The sequence below is a fragment of the Puntigrus tetrazona genome, chromosome 1 (assembly GCF_018831695.1).
Source record: "Puntigrus tetrazona isolate hp1 chromosome 1, ASM1883169v1, whole genome shotgun sequence".
Taxonomy (NCBI): domain Eukaryota; kingdom Metazoa; phylum Chordata; class Actinopteri; order Cypriniformes; family Cyprinidae; genus Puntigrus; species Puntigrus tetrazona.
The window spans coordinates 25931482-25949594 of NC_056699.1; the positions used below are offsets into that span (position 1 = coordinate 25931482).

The 18113-nt window shown below is 42.6% G+C and overlaps 1 long non-coding RNA gene across 1 annotated transcript in view; it reads left to right on the forward strand.

The window, feature by feature from the left end:
• LOC122333234 overlaps positions 1–12442 on the forward strand; it is a 47383-nt gene extending 34941 nt beyond the window's left edge. Inside the window, exons 8-12 of the long non-coding RNA XR_006248603.1 lie at positions 1163–1227; positions 2955–3044; positions 4323–4443; positions 6000–6097; positions 12273–12442. This is a non-coding gene — a long non-coding RNA (uncharacterized LOC122333234). The remainder of the gene's footprint in view (positions 1–1162; positions 1228–2954; positions 3045–4322; positions 4444–5999; positions 6098–12272) is intronic.
• Positions 12443–18113: the final 5671 nt, after the last annotated feature.

Genomic DNA, 18113 nt, shown 5'->3' on the forward strand with positions numbered 1-18113 from the left:
CAAATTTATTTTGAAGTGTACAGGACAGTTCACAAACTTTTGAGCATCACCGTATGCTGACTTTTTATGTGTTTTCTTTAAGGGGAAATTGCATGCTGCAATATGCTGAACTGAATCTTTTCAGGTTAAACTAAACATTTGCATGACAAAATCACAGCCAACCATCAATATTTGATGTTAAATTAGTTGCATTAGTAAATGTCCAAAAAAAATTTTAGTAGCTTTATTTGAAAATGTCAACTCTATATTCTATAATGTGATTTTCTGACAGAATTTTGAAATGTTTTGATCATTATTAAATGAATGTTAAGCATAACATTTTTTAGAATACAAAATAATCTAAATGTAAAATTAAATATGTAATTCTTAATTGTTATTTTTTAGGGAATGGTTGAATTATCTTTGTAATCAGCGTATATCTGTTTTATCTAGGGGATTTTTTCTACCCAGTGCATTCTGGGCTTGTCATATTCCCAAAAAATACATACAGCAATGCCACAGACTTTATCCGTACGAGATATCTACCTTAACCCGATCACTAGGCTCAAAAACAAATCTGCTGTCAGCTGTTTACCATTCCGGTTAAACAGGAGAGCAATGATTTGTGAAGGCTACAGGTATGTCACCAGGTGGAGTATTATGTGAAGACCTCCAGCTATGAACATATGTCTTGTAGATGTTCGGCTGACAAGCCTAAAGCAGGACGGTTTGTCTTGCGTTTCTCCTCTCTTCTCCCTCCAGCCCCTCTCTTGCACGCAGGGATCATTCATATTGGAAAAGCTCCGCACACAGTCTCGCTCGGCTAAGTCTCGGTCCTTATTCTGTTTTCCTGGTGTCTGTAGGAAGGATTAAGGTTATTCCTCAGCCTCAGTTAGTTGATGATGCCATAGCTGGAAATTCATCTCCAGTCATGGCCTGTACAGACGTCTCTGGCTTCAGCATTCAGAACCGCTTGTTACTTCAAAGCCTGATAGATCTGAGCTCTCATATTCCATCAGTCCCTTTTCAGAGGACGTGCTCTTTTTTGAATATGTTTTTATGCATTTCCCCCGGACTCTGTGTTTCTGAGGCCTGTTAGACGTGACCTCTCCTGTCAACTTCACATTCAAATATCTTATTGCAATCTTACCGATATGTATTGTTTGTCACTTTTTTTTCATAGTTAACGTCGTTGAGGAAAGCAACGTCTACGGTTAACACACGCCAGTCACGTGGCACAAACCAGTGGTAAGTCTGATTCATTAGCCAATGATTCTCATGAACTGATTCTTTGTAGTGAATCAAAAACGTATTTGATTAAAATTTTATTTTATTATAATATGCATTTATTTTTATCTTGTTTGTTAATGACTCCCAAATGATTTGCTCAACGAATCATTTTTCCAAACCTCTCTGGTGATTGGTCGATTTCATTTAAAGCGGTGTTTGGTGAACTTTTAATGCTCCAAAAGCAGCACCTAGTGGCAAAGAATGAATCTGCATTTTCATTCAGACCAACAACTGGGCAGGAAACATGCTACTGATTCATGCTGACATCAACGAAACGGCTTGGGACCTTTTTTTAAAAAAATGACTCCTTTTAGTGATTCAGAGTTGACTCTTTCTTTCGAGAGACAATACCTTTATAAACGGTGCACTTTCAGATTGAAGGCTTTGCAGGATGTTTTCATTCACTTGGAGCTGTTACACACCGCATGAAAGCCATAATCCATAATTAGTCTAACGAATCCTTCATGAGCTCAGTGAATCTGTAAGAGCGGTTACTGAATCAGCTAGTTGTGTTTTATCCACTTTCTTTTTATCTAAAAAAGCAATTAGCAAATTATGCATAAATGTAAATAAATAATATAATAATGAATAAATAACAGAAGAAGTCTCTTTTATGCACAAATACAGCAAAAATGCTAGTAGATTTTTTTTTATTTCTTTCCCTTTTTTTGCAATTTAAAATAAGTTTCATGTTGTAATACATCGAAGAAAAGCCATTTATTCGTGTGATGCAAAGCTGAATTTTCTGCATCATTACTCCAGGCTTCGGTGTCACGTAATCCTTCGGAAATCATTCGGATATGCTGATTCGCTGCTCAAGAAACATTACCGATTATTATCACCAATGCTGAAAAAAGCTAAAGTGCTTAAAGCAACATAAATATGACAAAAATGTAACGTTTAGATGATTAAGTATTCCTTTAATCAGAGCAGGATGGGAGAAACACTTTTAGGCCTCGGTTTAATGTCCCCGACGGTCCATTATGTCCTCGCACACACACACACACACACACACACACACACACACACACACACACACACACACACACACACGCACACACACACACACACACACACACACACACACACACACACACACACACACACACACACACACACACGCACACACACACACACACACACACACACACACACACACACACACACACACACACACACACACACACACACACACACACACACACACACACACACACACACACACACACACACACACACACACACACACACACACACACACACACACACACACACACACACACACACACACACACACACACACACACACACACACACACACACACACACACGCACACACACACACACACACACACACACACACACACACACACACACACACACACACACACACGCACACACACACACACACACACACACACACACACACACACACACACACACACACACACACACACACACACACACACACACACACACACACACACACACACACACACACACACACACACACACACACACACACACACACACACACACACACACACACACACACACACACACACACACACACACACACACACACACACACACACACACACACAGCAGTGTAATTTGCAGCAAATACGTGTGATTATGAGCTAAGCAAATAAGACATTATATATTTATTTCTCGTTTTTTGCCAGGGATCCATCAAGATGTTTGATTAGTGTCTCAGAAGAGCGTCTCTGCTGAAATCTCTGCCTCTTTAAAATGAGCCTGCAATCAAAGCACAGGTCAGTATGACGGTCATCACCGCACGCCATTTGCAAGCATCGTCCAATTACATCGGCGGTGTTTCACGTCGGCGTTTACAAGCGATGGCGAACTCTCCTCTCCCTCTGATCGCTGCCTGTGAAAGTCGGAATGGCATCTCGCTGATTGAATAAAAGCAGCAGGGGCACTTTAATTACCCGGATTCATAGAAGCCTTCACGGAGATGGGACTCTGTTTATACACCTCCAGCAGCAGTAATTACATCGGCTTGCCGAGGTGTTTGCTGCCTTTCAGCCTCTCTCTGGAAGCCCTGAGATTGACGGAGTGAGGTGACATACTAGTAATAAAGGCTCCGTGAGCTACCAATCATTCAGATGCTGGCGAGGTCGGATGTTAACTCGCTAATAACACCTTTGCTGTTAGGGTTAGTTTACACGGTGCAAACAACATGTTATATCATCACGGGCAATTGCGCAACACAGTATTAGTACTTTTTTTTTTTTTTTTTTGCTCGTGCTGTTAAATATATATATTCTAAAAAATATATTTACTATAACCCTAATAATATTCATTTCTTAATATGTGTGTGTGTCATCATATTATTATGATTAATATTATTATTACCAAGAAAGTGTTAGTTCTGTACCAGAAAAAAAATATTTATGAATGTTTAGATAAATATTTTATTTTCTTATTTTTTTATATTTATTGAAACCTTTTTATTGTTTCTGCTTTAGCGTAAAAAGCCACTATTTCTCTCAGTTGAGATATTTTCATGCAATTTTGACTGTCATGTGAATTTATCTCACTAATTTAAAACACTATTTTATTTTTTATTCACTTTTAATTAGTGTCGTCAATCGATTAATCGCATCCAGAATGAAAGCTTTTGTTTCCATAATATATGTGTGTGTGTGTGTGTGTGTATATATATTATGTATTCACATAATACATATATATAAAATATAATAGATATAGACATGTAATTAACACATACTGTATGTGTATATATATACACATACGCAGCACACACACATATGTTATGTAAAGAAAAGTTTTTATTTTGGATGCGATTAATCGTTTGACTTTTAATTAATAATATTGATTTTATTGTGCAGAGCAATTATAATTGGACTACCATTTGTCTCGCTGATGTATTATCGTGGTTCACGTTTCACGTAAATACAAAAAGACAGCATGTGCAGACTGGAGCTCTTTTTCTGCCCTGATTGAGGCTCTCGTCTGATCCCGAGCTACACGACAGTCGAGGCTTTCTGACTCATTTTCTCATTTTCTAGGCGGCTGGAGATCGGGCTCGCTCTCAAAGGCCCCCCGACTCTCTTAACCTGTGAAGAGCGCATTACATCATAAAGACTCCTGCTACAAATGGATGAAATTTAGCAGCCATCCTCTCCACATGTAAGTGAAACGACGTGGAGACCGCTGATACTCGAGTCGACTCGCTCGCGTTCAGATCTCTCTTAGTATCTGTAAACTCTCAAACTTCTTGCGAATGGGACTCCCCTGCGTGCTGGGTTTGGGTAATAGTCGACTGTGATCTGATTTTCCCTGTCATCTGCCCTCAGAGCGTCAGTCACGGCACTGTTCCTGATTATGGGACGATTCCCGCCAGGGGGGCTTCTTTTTTTTGGGATGCTGATCGGAAGCATTAAATCAAATGTGACACAGAATATGCAAGTTACTTTCTTAAAAAAAAACACAAAACCTCAGACTGTCACACTTACCCCTCTTTATAGTCATAATTACTTATATATGAAACCACATTAAATAAATAAATAAAATATACAGCATTATTGCACTATGAAATAGATGAGATTACATAAATGCGTTGCATATCTTATAGACTTTCTCTTCCTATTATTATTTGAAACAACTGATGTTTCTTAAACTATAGTACAATTTATTTACATATTTTTAACATATTTATTATTATTTTAATATACATGTGAGACCTAATGTTTTATGACAAATGTATGTTTGTCATGTTATTATTATTATTATCATTTTAAATCATTATTATTTACTCAAATGATTATACTTAATAGGTAATATTTTTCAAAAATTAAAATATTAAATAGTTTTTAATACCTTAAGTATAACTATTTACAATAACCTAATTATGATATTGTTAATTTCTTAATATGCATGTTTATACATAATTCATGTTTGAAAAATGATCTTTAATACAAATTAATACATATATATATATATATATATATACACATATATATATATATATATATATATATATATATATATATATATAAATATTAAAAATTATATATATATATATATATATATATATATATAAAATAATATATACACACACACATATATATATATATATATATATATATATATATATATATATATATAAATATTAACAAATAATATTATATATATATATATATATATATATATATATATATATATATTTACTATAACCCTAATAATATTCATTTCCTAATATGTGTGTGTGTCATCATATTATTATTAGGATTATTATTACCATCACTGGTGATTAATAAAAATAAACTATATTTCTTACAATAGGAGTAACTTATAATTTAATTTTAGTATTTCATTATTAAATACTAAATGTACATTAAATAATGACTTTTAAATAATACAATTAAAAATATGTATGATGCAGATGATATATATGACCCTTGAAACAGATTACATTTATTACTGTAATCATTAATGGATCTGCCATTGCTCTCCTTAGAACAAGGAATAAACTGAACAAACTTGAAACGCTCTTCAAACAGGGTTTAAGTAGGACAAACAACGAGGACTTAACTAGATAATCAACAGACACACACACACCTGGAACTCAATGAAACACTAATGACAAAACACCAACAGGAACGGGAAAACCAAATATGGGCAGTGTGAAGGTAAGCATGCTTTGAGCAGACAGTCAAGTCTGAATATATTTCATCTTTTCACAGGTGTGTATTGTGGTGCAAGACTGCTTTGGGGAGGTCACCGAGTGTGTCAGATTCTTCTTCATCCACACACACTCGTTTACGCTGTCAATATTCAGCAGGTGGGCAATATTAGCATTGCACTTGTTGCTAAGTAACAGCCAGGAAGGATTTCCTGTTTTGCTACAGCTGCTCTCTCAAATAAAACACCATCAATCATTACGCGGCACGAGCGAGTCTGTAAAAAACGTCTTATTAGATCTACCATGTCGATGCTAAATCATTGTAGTATATTCAGTTCATTTACTAGTCGTGAAAGAAAAGCGGTAAAAATCTAATCTGTACAAACAGGGCACGATGTACTGTATAATCTGAAGGATTGTTTATTTTTCTTTTTACGTGAGACAAGGATGACAAGGATAGGACGATAAGAAAACTATTTGAAAATCTGAGAATGCAAAAAAAAATAAAAATAAATAAATAAATATATATATATATATATATATATATATATTGACAATTGAATTTAGATCACATATTACTAATCAGTAATTAAGTTTTGATATATATACAGTAGGAAATTGACTAAATATCTTCATGCAAAAATGAAGCTAATGATTTTTGGCATTAAAAAAATCATTTTGACCCATAATATGCGCTGTTGCTGTAAATCGTTCTGTGTGAACTTTTTTTTGCAATTATTTAAGACAATTTTTTTTTATTTTGCAAAATGCAAAAATGTTAAATAGACATTTATATGCAAATGTGTGACTGATCACGTAAACTCCTTTGTACGTAAGCCATCTCTCTATTATTAAAAAAGAAAAATCATACAATAACTAACATAAAAATTGAATTGGAATATAAGTGTAAACGTATTTGGCGAGGCAGAGGAAGCACAAGAGAAACAGGTGCAGTGAAAACCCGGAGGGTGTATTTATTAGACAATACACAGAAGGTGAGCGCGGTGAGTCCGTGCGAGGAGTGCGGCGGTGAGTCCGGGGGTGGTGTAGCGGTGAATCCGGTGAGTGCAGCGGTGAGTCGTCTCTGTGTTTCCCGTGCTTAGTAACGTGAGGGAGTCCACTGTGAGGTAGTAGGGGAAGTAGCTCAGGCAGGCCCGTCACGTTGTAGCTTCTGGGAGACAAAGAAAGAGACAACAGGTTAGCTTGCGTTCCAGAGTCTCGTGGCTCACTGAAGCCGTCGCCTGGCCGGGCTTATCTGGCCCGCGGCTGATGAGCTCCAGGTGTGGCGAATCCGTCGTTGAGTGGCTGGTGTAGGTGTTCCGTGTTTGTTCCCAGGGCAACGCTGATCGATCCTCGGGACGCTCGTCACACTCCCCCCCCCAAGCGCTGTCCTGGTCCTGGTGGATAAAGCAGAGCGTAATAACGGGGAAATTTGGGGTGGGTGGGAGTGACCCTGACAGACCTGCAAGCCGACCACATCCGCGATAGGCCGTCGGCGTTGGCGTTGGCTGTCCCGGGGCGCGGTGTTGCACGTCAAAGTGGAAGTCCTGGAGCGCGAGGAACCAGCGGGTCACCCTGGCGTTCGTGTCCTTGGCCCCTGGCCATCCACTGGAGGGTGCGTGGTCGGTAAGTAGGGTGAACCGCCGGCCCAGGAGGTAGTACCGCAGTTCCAGGACTGCCCACTTGACGGCTAGGGCCTCCTTCTCCACCGCGCGGCGTAGTTCTTCTCGGCGGGGTCAGCTTCCTACTGATATATAAGACCGGATGCTCCTCACCCTCCTGGATCTGGGACAGCACGGCTCCCAGACCCACATCAGAAGCATCCGTCTGTAGCAGGAAGGGGCAGCCAAGTCCGGGGCTCTCAGGACAGGGTCTGAGGTGAGTGCGGCCTTAATCCTCTGGAACGCTTCCTCCGCGTCGGGGTTCCACAGAACCCGTTCAGGCTGCCCCTTCCTGGTCAGGTCTGTCAGAGGGGCGGCTATGGAGGAGAAGTCGGGGATGAAACAACGATAGTACCCTGCCAACCCCAAGAAGGCGCGTACCTGGGTTTTGTTGGTGGGCCTCGGGTCTCCTGGACCGCGGTGACTTTACTCTCCTGTGGCCGGATCAGTCTCGCCCAACTCGGTAACCCAGGTACTTCGCTTCCAAGAGCGCCAGGTGACATTTCTTGGGGTTGGCGGTGAGTCCAGCCCGTCGAAGATCCCGAAGCACCCTCCGCAGGCGCTCCAGATGGTCTTCCCAGGTCTCCGAGTGAATCACAAGGTCGTCGAGATAGGCTGCGGCGTACTGTTGGTGGGGTCGGATAAGATGTCCATTAGTCTCTGGAAGGTGGCTGGTGCCCGTAGACCGAAGGAAGGGACGGTATTGCCAGTGGCCGCCGGGGGTGGAGAAAGCCGTTTTTGGCTTGGCTTCCTCTGACAGCGGAACCTGCCAGTATCCTTTGGTGAGATCGAGGGTGGAGATATACGGGCCCTTCCAAGGCGTTCCAGCAGTTCGTCTACGGGGCATGGGATATCCGTCGAACTTCGGAGACCTGGTTGAGTCGCCGGTAGTCATTGCAGAAGCGGAGAGGTGCCGTCCGGTTTTGGAACCAGGACGATGGGGCTGGACCACGGGCTCGTCGATGGTTCAATCACCCCAACTTCAGCATTTGGTTTACCTCCTCCTCAATAGCTCGCCGACGAGCCTCAGGGATCGGTAGGGCCGCTGCGGACGATGGCGTCGGGAGGGGTCCGGATCTCGTGCTGAGGAGGTTAGTAGGCGTGGGCGAGAACACATCCGAGAACTGACCGACCAAATGTTGGAGTTCCGTCTTCTGTGCGGAGCGAGCAAGGCGTTGGTGTCGGACGACCGGGCCCTCCTGAATGGCGAGTGTGGAAAGGTGTTCCCTAGTCCCCACCCACTTCTTTAACAAGTTAATGTGGTATATTTGTTCGGGCGTCGTCGACGGTCTGGTTGGCGGACTCGGTAAATAACCGGGCCAACCTTTTCCAGGATGGTATATGGACCCTGCCAGGTGGCCAGGAATTTGCAAGCATTGGTGGGGACTAGTACCATGACCCGATCGCCGACCTGCAAATTCCCGGGGTTGTGCAGGGCGGTTATAGTGTCGTTGTTGTTGCTGCTGGGCCTGCGTCATGTGCTCTCCTTAGAGGCATCACCCGTTCAATTCGGTCCCGCATGGCTTGGACGTGTTCTACGACCGACCTCTGGGCATCCGGCTGCTGCTGCTGCTCCCAGGCCTCTTTTGCCACGTCCAGCAGGCCTCGCGGCTGTCGGCCGAACAGCAACTCGAATGGGGTGAAGCCGGTGGAGGCCTGGGGCACCTCTCGCACCCCGAAGAGGACGTAGGGGAGCATCTGGTCCCAGTCCCGTTTGTCCTCGGAGACAACCCTTCTCAACATCTGCTTCAGTGTCTGGTTGAACCGCTCCACAAGTCCGTCCGTCTGGGGGTGGTACACTGAGGTGCGCAGCTGCTGGATCCGTAGCAGCCGGCAGAGGTCGGCCATCACTCGGGACATGAACGGGGTGCCTTGGTCGGTCAGTATCTCCCCGGGTATCCCCACTCTGGTGGACAGGGTGAAGAGCTCCTGGGCGATCGCCTTGGCGGTGGCTTTGCGGAGTGGGATGGCTTCGGGGTAGCGGGTGGCGTAGTCCACGATCACCAGGATGTGTTCGTGGCCGCGGGCAGACCTCGGCAGCGGGCCCACCAGATCCATCCCGATGCGCTCGAAGGGCACCTCGATTATGGGCAGCGGGATAAGTGGACTAGGGGGAGGTGGCCGGGGCGAGGTCTTCTGGCACTCGGGGCAGGCCTGGCAGAACAGTTTCACATCTCCGTCGAGCCCCGGCCAGTGGAAACGGTCCCGGATCCTCTTGATAGTGTTGGCGGCCCGAGGTGTCCGGCCAGCGGGTGGGCGTGGGCGAGCTCCAAGATGGTGTCCACTTTCCTCGGGGCACCACCAGGAGCCGTTCTCCTCCCCTCCGCTGGGCGACACAATAGAGTAGGCCGTTCTCCACAATAAAATGGGGAAGAGGATGGGGCGTTTACGCGTCTCTTCTCCATCCATGAAATGTACCTGGTTCCAGCAATTCTTGCGGTCATCCTCCGCTGAGCCCGGCGAACGAGCCCCCTCCGACTACCTGTTGGAACACATCAAAGAATACATTAGTAGTATTCGGAGGACTCACCATCTCTTCCGCTGTCCGATGCTAGGAGAAGCGGCAGGGCGGCGGTTTCTCTCCCCCTCTCGCCTCTTCCGGCGAGGGCTTTGAGGAGCTGACAGGCTGTGTCGCGGTGTGTAGCGCCTCCTCGAAACCCGGCCAGTCCCGCCCGAGGATGATTGGTACCGGCAGGTCCTGTACGAGGCCCACCTCCAGGGGCCAGCTTCCTCCTGTCGTCGCCACGGTGATGAGGCGGGTGGAGACTTTCCTGGTGTCCCCGTGGGCGCAGGTCAGTGGCAGCCGTTTCCGCGGTTCCGTGCGCGGGGTAGGAGGCGGGACTGAACCAGGCTGATGGTACTGCCAGAGTCAAGGAGGGCTCTGAACTTCCGTCCATTCAGGCCGATGGGGATTTCCGGTGCGGCGCGGGAAGCTCCGGTGGAGACTGCAGCCTGCCAGCCACGCTCTAGAGGAGTTGGAAGCCTCTTCGGTTGGCATCGGCTCATCTCTCACGGTCGGGACCGCCGCCCTCTCCATCGGTCGCGGGTGCCCTCCCGCGGCGTCGCTCCTGGGACACCCTCCGGGAAAAGAGGATCTCGGCGCTGCGGCTTCCGCCAGCTCGACCGCCTCAACCAACTCCATGGCGTTCTTGGGGTTTCTCATACCGACCGCCTGGCGATAATTCCGGGAGAGCCGCAGGAGCCGGTCTATCACCACCCTTTCCACAATGATGGCGGGGGTTGGTGTCCCATCCAGGAGCCAGTGTTGCGCTAGCCGAGTAAGTTCGGCGGCCTGGGTCCTTGCCGGCTGGCGAGACTGGAAGACCCACTCTTGGAAGGCTTGGGCTGCGCAGACCGGTGATAGACCGACCCTGCCCAAGATTTCCCTCTTTAGGTCGTCGTATACATTCGCCAGGTCGGCCGGCATGCTGAAATAGGCGCGCTGGGGCTCTCCTGACAGCAGCGGGGCCAACGCGCGTGCCCAATCCCTCCGGTCCCATCCTTCCGTGGTTGCGACGCTCTCGAACATCTCGAGATATATTTCAGGGTCATCGCTGGCGGCCATTTTGGTAGCAGCTGTGTGGCTTGCATCCGGGGATCAGGCACGGCGGGCGTGGTTGAGTGGCGGCGCGGAGAGCAGCGAGCTCCTGCTCGGTCTCGTTCTGGCGGGTAGCCAAATGCTCGACGATCTGTTGCTGGCGAATGGAAACCTCTGAGAGGCGTTGGAGAATTCCTCCATCTTCGCCGGGGAAGCGGCGCTGCCTGGGGAAAACAAAGAGAGAAGTTGATGTTGTGGGAACCTTTAATAGAGGCGGCGATAGCGCTTCCCTTTCTCTTTGTTTCCTCCGTTCTCTTGCGCTTAAAAACTGCTCGCATTCTCCACCACTTGTGGCGAGGCAGAGGAAGCACAAGAGAAACAGGTGCAGTGAAAACCCGGAGGGTGTATTTATTAGACAATACACAGAAGGTGTGGCGGTGATTGCGGCGGTGAGTCGGGGTGGTGTAGCGGTGAATCCGGTGAGTGCAGCGGTGAGTCGTCTCTGTGTTTCCGTGCTTAGTAACGTGAGGGAGTCACTGTGAGGTAGTAGGGGAAGTAGCTCAGGCAGGCCCGTCACGTTGTAGCTTCTGGGAGACAAAGAAAGAGACAACAGGTTAGCTTGCGTTCCGAGTCTCGTGGCTCACTGAAGCCGTCGCCTGGCCGGGCTTATCTGGCCCGCGGCTGATGAGCTCCAGGTGTGGCGAATCCGTCGTTGAGTGGCTGGTGTAGGTGTTCGTGTTTGTTCCCAGGGCAACGCTGATCGATCCTCGGGGCGCTCGTCACAGTATGCACTTGTAGATTTTACCATGCATTTCTCTCATGTGTATTAACTGATTTGTCTCTGATTTGTGGACCACATTTTTGCTAAAAAAATTAAATAAAAATTTATTTATATGCATGTTTCAAAATATACCAAAAATACTAGATTTAAAGAAAAAAAATATTTATGAATTTATTTTCTACCAGTGTATTTTTATACTTTTTTTTTTTTTTTACTTTTAATAAATTAAAACATATATTATTTGGCCTTATTGTACCCTCTAACTCTAGCACTCTCTATTCTATTCTAATATCTACCGTTTAAGAGCGGAAAAGTCGGGAAAGAGACCGTATAACATCTCGTTTCTCTCCGAAGTCTAAAGATGAAAACCACGAGTCTGGCGTAAAGGACTGTTGAAGTTTGCTTGAGGTATTCCTCCAGATCTCAGCGGGATCATAACATCTGAAGTGAGCAGAAACGCTCGTAAAGGACAGAAACAATCCGCACTCAACATCCCGCCGAGCTCCCTTTTATCGGAGGGACCGGACGGTTAACAAGCAATTAAGGTAAACATATAATTTTACACCTATTCACAATCAAAAGCTGTGCAATTACGAGACAGCGAAACCCCCCTCCACCCCCGAAAAGGCCCCAAACTGGATTTTAAAGCGCAGATGTGCCTCGGAGCTGATTAAAGACCGAGTTCAGAGAGATCCGCCGTAGTAATTTCCTCGTAATTAACATTTCGGCAAGGTCAGTGCCTTCATTCAACGGCCCTCGTCTTTTCAAAGTCTTTTCAAAGGGAGGTGAAACGCTTCCCATCTTTTGGGGTCGAAGTCAAAGGTTTTGTGTCCCATCGAGCCACCGTAGTTTGGAGATTAGACGTTGCTTTTTGCGTTTAGACTCTGTTTTTTTGCTAAAACGGCTTACAAATGAAGGGGTTCGTCTTTAAAGAGGCAGACGGACAGAGGAACAGCCTCGGGGCACTGTTCAAGACGGAGAGGGATAAATAAAAAGAAAGGGTTTTTTTGTTGTTTTTTTATAAATATAAATTGAGGATGAAGTCAAGTAGTGTTGAAAGAGATTGTTTGGAAATCGACAGGGTCCTTAATCTTTAATGCTTCATGCTGTCCTGGGTAGGGCTGGGTGCACAGCGTTCAACAGTCCGTAGTTTTTGTTGATGCCTGAATAAAACATCGCTAAACATTATTTGTCACACCAGGAAAAGTCTGTAAAAACTGGCCACGGTATACTGTATCATTTGAAAGATTTTTTTATTTTTTTTTTTTACCACTATTTTGAATTTCGCACAACATTGCATTGTGTTTTAGAGATAACAGAAATGTGAGAAAATGAATCCATCATCTGACAGCTGTTTTGCAGTTTTATTTTTATTTTTACAGCGCTGTAAACTCTGTGCTTTGGTACTTTTGATGCGAATTAAAGTCTCCGCTTCCAAATTCGGTCAATTTCATCATCATCGAAAACAAAAAAAAAAAAAAAATCTAATATAATATAGGCCTATATATATGCATGTTTCAAAAAATACAAAAAATACTAGATTTAAATTTTTTTTTATATATATTTATTTTCTACCAGTGTATTTTGGGCGATTTTTATACATATATATTTTTTTACTTTAATAAATTAAAATATATATTATTTGACCTTATTGTACCCTCTAACTCTAGCCCTTTCTATTCTAAGATAAAATTTTTATTTTAATCTATTTGTTTTCTTTTTTGATTAAATAAAAACACTTGATGCTCTTGCACTCACTATTTGTTTTCTAGCTACTTTTTTTTTTTTTTTTTTTAAAGAGCCTCTTACATAGCTTTCTCTATTCTTTTTCTACTCTTTTGATTTGTTTTAATGCTAATTTCACTTTCTTTTTGATCGCGTCTATTGTCCTCATTTGTAAAGCGCTTTGGATAAAAGCGTGTACTAAATGACTAAATATTTTAAAAACATTTTAAAATATATTTGAACCTTTTAAATATTTTAACCCAAAAACATGCTAACATCACATTTGAAGAATTATGCTTGTAGCAAACACATTTGTAAATAAATAAATCTAGCCTTGGGCTGCGTCCAAAATGGCACAGTAGGCAGAAAGCGGTAGGCAAACAAATGAGAACGTTTTAATTATGAATATTCATAAAAGAGTAGACGAGAATTGCACCAAATCTCGCGAGATTCAGACATACCAAGAACAAGCCCAGAAGTTCCCGGATGTCCTTTTAAATATAGCTATTCAAGAAATACGCAAAAAACTACAAAGTAAGAAAAACTAATAAATAATTTTGTTACTTCCAATGCAGAAATCATATTTCTGTACTTACTGAAATTAAGTAGCTGATTTAACCTACATCGGACACAGCCTTGATGTAGGTTACATCTGAAATGTTCTTGCCCTTTAAATTTTCTATGACGGTTGAAACAGAGATGCATTTTCTTTTTTTTTTCCTTTCTTTTTTTGTTAAATATGTAATTCAGGATCATTTTTTAAAACATTAAGCGTGTTTAAAAAAATTTGACAAAAAAACAAAACAAAACAACAACAACATTTTGCCGTTCAATTTAAATTGCGTTTTGGCGCGCTTCCGTGTGTCCTGACGATCTGATCTATATATACTACAGTTCTCTGTAGATCTGTGCTTTGAAGTATTTGAACATCTGCCACCGCCTGACCAGATGTGATTAAAAACCATGAGCTAAGGTCAGAATTGCCGATAGTTTGTTTATTTAAATATTCGTTAAATACTGTTTCTCTAAAACGGTGGTTTAGCATAATTGTGACAGAAATAATTATTGTTATATAATTATTTACATTGATTAGCCACATATTTGCGGAGTTATCCGTTACGCTAATTATGAATAAAATGATGAATTTTAACATGGTGAATACGGCTAGGTATGAAATACTACACGACCATTTTAAAAGTGCGACTGCCACTAGGAGGAGAAATGAGAGAAAATGTCGGTCGTGTCCGAATATCGCGTGCAGTGGAAAGCTGGCTAATTGGTTTTAGCCGGTCTCCTAGCCTGGTCTTAGCTGGTTTAAGATGATCAGCAGGCTGGTTTTAAAGGGATTTTGGCAACATATAGCTTGTTAGGCTGGTTACCAGCTGGAATGACCAGTCAAAACCAGCCTGACCACTCTGGGAGACTAGCTAAAACCAGCTAAGACCAGCCACCCAGCCTAGGCTGGTTTTGTTTTTTTGGTTTTTCAGCAGGAAGAGTTTCAGCGGCTGAAAGATGGTAATCCAACAACTTGTGAAAGATGGTAATCCAACAACTTGTGAACGATTTCACGTTCGTTACATTTTACCTCAGAAAAGGTAAATATCACAGATTTCTACAGCAACATTTAGTCAGCCAGATAACTACAGAGTATGCTAAACACGCACTATTACGTACATATCTTTTGTTAACCTGTTAGTAATGTTTGTGTCATTATTTATTAGATTATTTAATGCATGTTTGAATAATCTGTCGTGAAATCAGACAAACACTGTTTAAATGTATACAGTTAGGAGATTTGGATATAGTTTTGAAGATTTGGAATAGAAAAATAAATGTGTGTGTGTGTGTGTGTGTGTGTGTGTGTGTGTGTATATATATATATATATATATATATATATATAACCACATTGTGTGCAATGCAATGTGTTAATTTTTATTTTTCAATTTCAGACTTTAATTTAAACTTTGTGACGAGGTTATAATGACAGGTTTCCTATTCCGTTTTGTTGCTAAAGTATGAACATTTAAATGGTGGCTTTCTGATTTGGTGAAATTCAAGGAAAAATGCATTAAATAAGACAACACAATAAGTATGTTACAGTATGTGTCTATGACTCCCTGTATAGTTTACAGCTTTAGAAAAGAAATATGCTAGTCTATATCAAACTGAATCCAGAGCTGGTGGGTCATAACTGAATCAATGGTGTTGAATGTTGGGGTCACTCCTGTTCTTGGTCTAAAATCTTGGCCTTGAAGCCAAACGTGCGGAGATCTGTCACGGATGACTCGGCTCCACAATGTTCTGCAAGCTTTTCTGGTTTACCCTTCTAATGTTTCCCTTCGAACCGGAACGGTCTTCATCAGTGGGTGTTTTCATCTGCGCTAACAAGCTCATCCGTTTCGTTTCCAAGTCTGAATAGATGCAGTCCAGAAGCACACGCCGGCCCAGAGGTCTTGGCGAAAGGCTTTTTATTTACAGCCAACTTTTTAATGAGACGACCGCTAAATATTCCCTCCATACCGATCCGTTTCATTTCTCAAAGCTTCGCGCTTTTGACCACCTAGTCCACGTAATTCAGTGCAACCCGACACGTGCATAATATCATTAATGATCCCAGTGATGTAACCGGCGTCAGTTTTCCTCATTAAGCTCGGGTTCCCGTTTAAATGAACGCTCTTGAGCTAATCGTCAAACAGGTGCTTGCACGGAGGCCAGATGCAAATAGCGTCACCTTAACTAAAACAATGACAAAATTACCATGATGAACGCTCCTCGCTTTAAAAAGCATATGGGTTTCTCGTAGCAACCAGTGTTTTCCTCTTAATGACATTACGCGTTACTCAAATTGATCTGTTTCGAGGTTTGTGGCGTCTCATTGTCATAAACTAATTACAGAGCGGCGCTCGTCTGCTATGCTAATGGCTCGGCGTATTCCAGTCACACTAAATAAACAGCACGGCATAATTGCAGCGCTGAGGATTGGCAGGCGTGATTAATATTATTCAGAGCGCCGGATTCTTATGCTAATGGGGGATCACGTTTCTGTATAGTTGCGATGGCACAGCGGTCTCGCAGGTGCGAAGATACTGATGGAGTGACATGTCTGTTGCTTTTAACTAAGGTTTTGCTTTTAAAGACTCTTTTAACCATTTAGCATGTTGACATGCATTACTGTCGAGGCAGGAAGTTAAGGATCGTCCTGCCTGTATTTGAGTTGGCAGTTTTTTATGGGAGGGGCTTTCTCGTCCTACAAAGCGTTTGATCGGATGGAAATCGGCAGAATGTCATTAGACGCTAGGTTTTGTGAGCGGGAGTCTGCTAAAGGACGAGTTTGCTTACGCGGTGGTGACCTCAAACTAACTGGCGAGGACTAAAAGTTGCAAACCAGCCATTATTGCTTTTCCGGTTACATGAACTCGAAAACAAACTTTGAAAACTGAATTTTGTCATGTGCCTGTGAAAAGCGAGAATGAATTATGGTCTTGTAAGGCCTTGGGGCACAAACCGACCTGGTACCATTTTTCTAAATATAAAATATATTCCCCACAAGTCATAAGGCATGCTGCTCGTACCAAAGAATCATTCATTGTGCTTTTTTTTTTTTTTTTTTTGTACATTTTATACAAACATTGATATTTCTTTATTGAATGTAGATATTGAATATTGTTTTATTTTTATAATTACATAATAAATGTGTGTATGTGTGTACATAGGATATATATATTTCCATTGTGAATCCCATTACATTTTAATCGAAGTAGTTATTTTTTCACTAGATTAAAAACAATCTAACACAATAAACAAAAAAATGTAATTATCCCTTCTTGCACATAGTCTTCATATATATGTGTGTATATATTCAATTTATTAAATACATAAATACTATAATTTATTAAATTTTTATTATTCATTTTTTTCACCAGCTCATAATATCAACACCATTCTGTCTGTGGGTTTTTTTTGGTCTTGGATGTGTTTGACTGGCAGCATCTGATGAAACCGTGTGTAAACGAGCATAAGTGAATGTGCTGCTCACCCTGAAGGATGGAGTCAGTTATTGTGAGGGTAAACAGCTGATAAGAATAAGAACTTTCTATGGTTGTTTTCTTCAAAATTGTGTTAAGATTAGCAGAAGGATGGTGGCCGATATCACCCGATGGAGATCAGGTGTGAATTAACTACTAGCAGGGATGATATTAAGCATTTCTCTCGCGGCTCTAGGATCTTGATGAAGGTGCACCTTGTGACCTACAGAGAAAGTGTACTGATGTCGTCACTGTTGGTGTCTAATCTCTGAGCTTATACAGTTAGCCTGCAAGGTTATCCAGCACTCCTGTCTGTGACTTTCAGATTGCACATCTCTACTTCTGTTCCCAGCATGCCAACAGCTGCTGAAATGAGAAAAATAGTTGGTAGGATCATAAAGTCTCGAGAGATTGTACAGGCACTGCAACTCTTGTGTGTGTCCT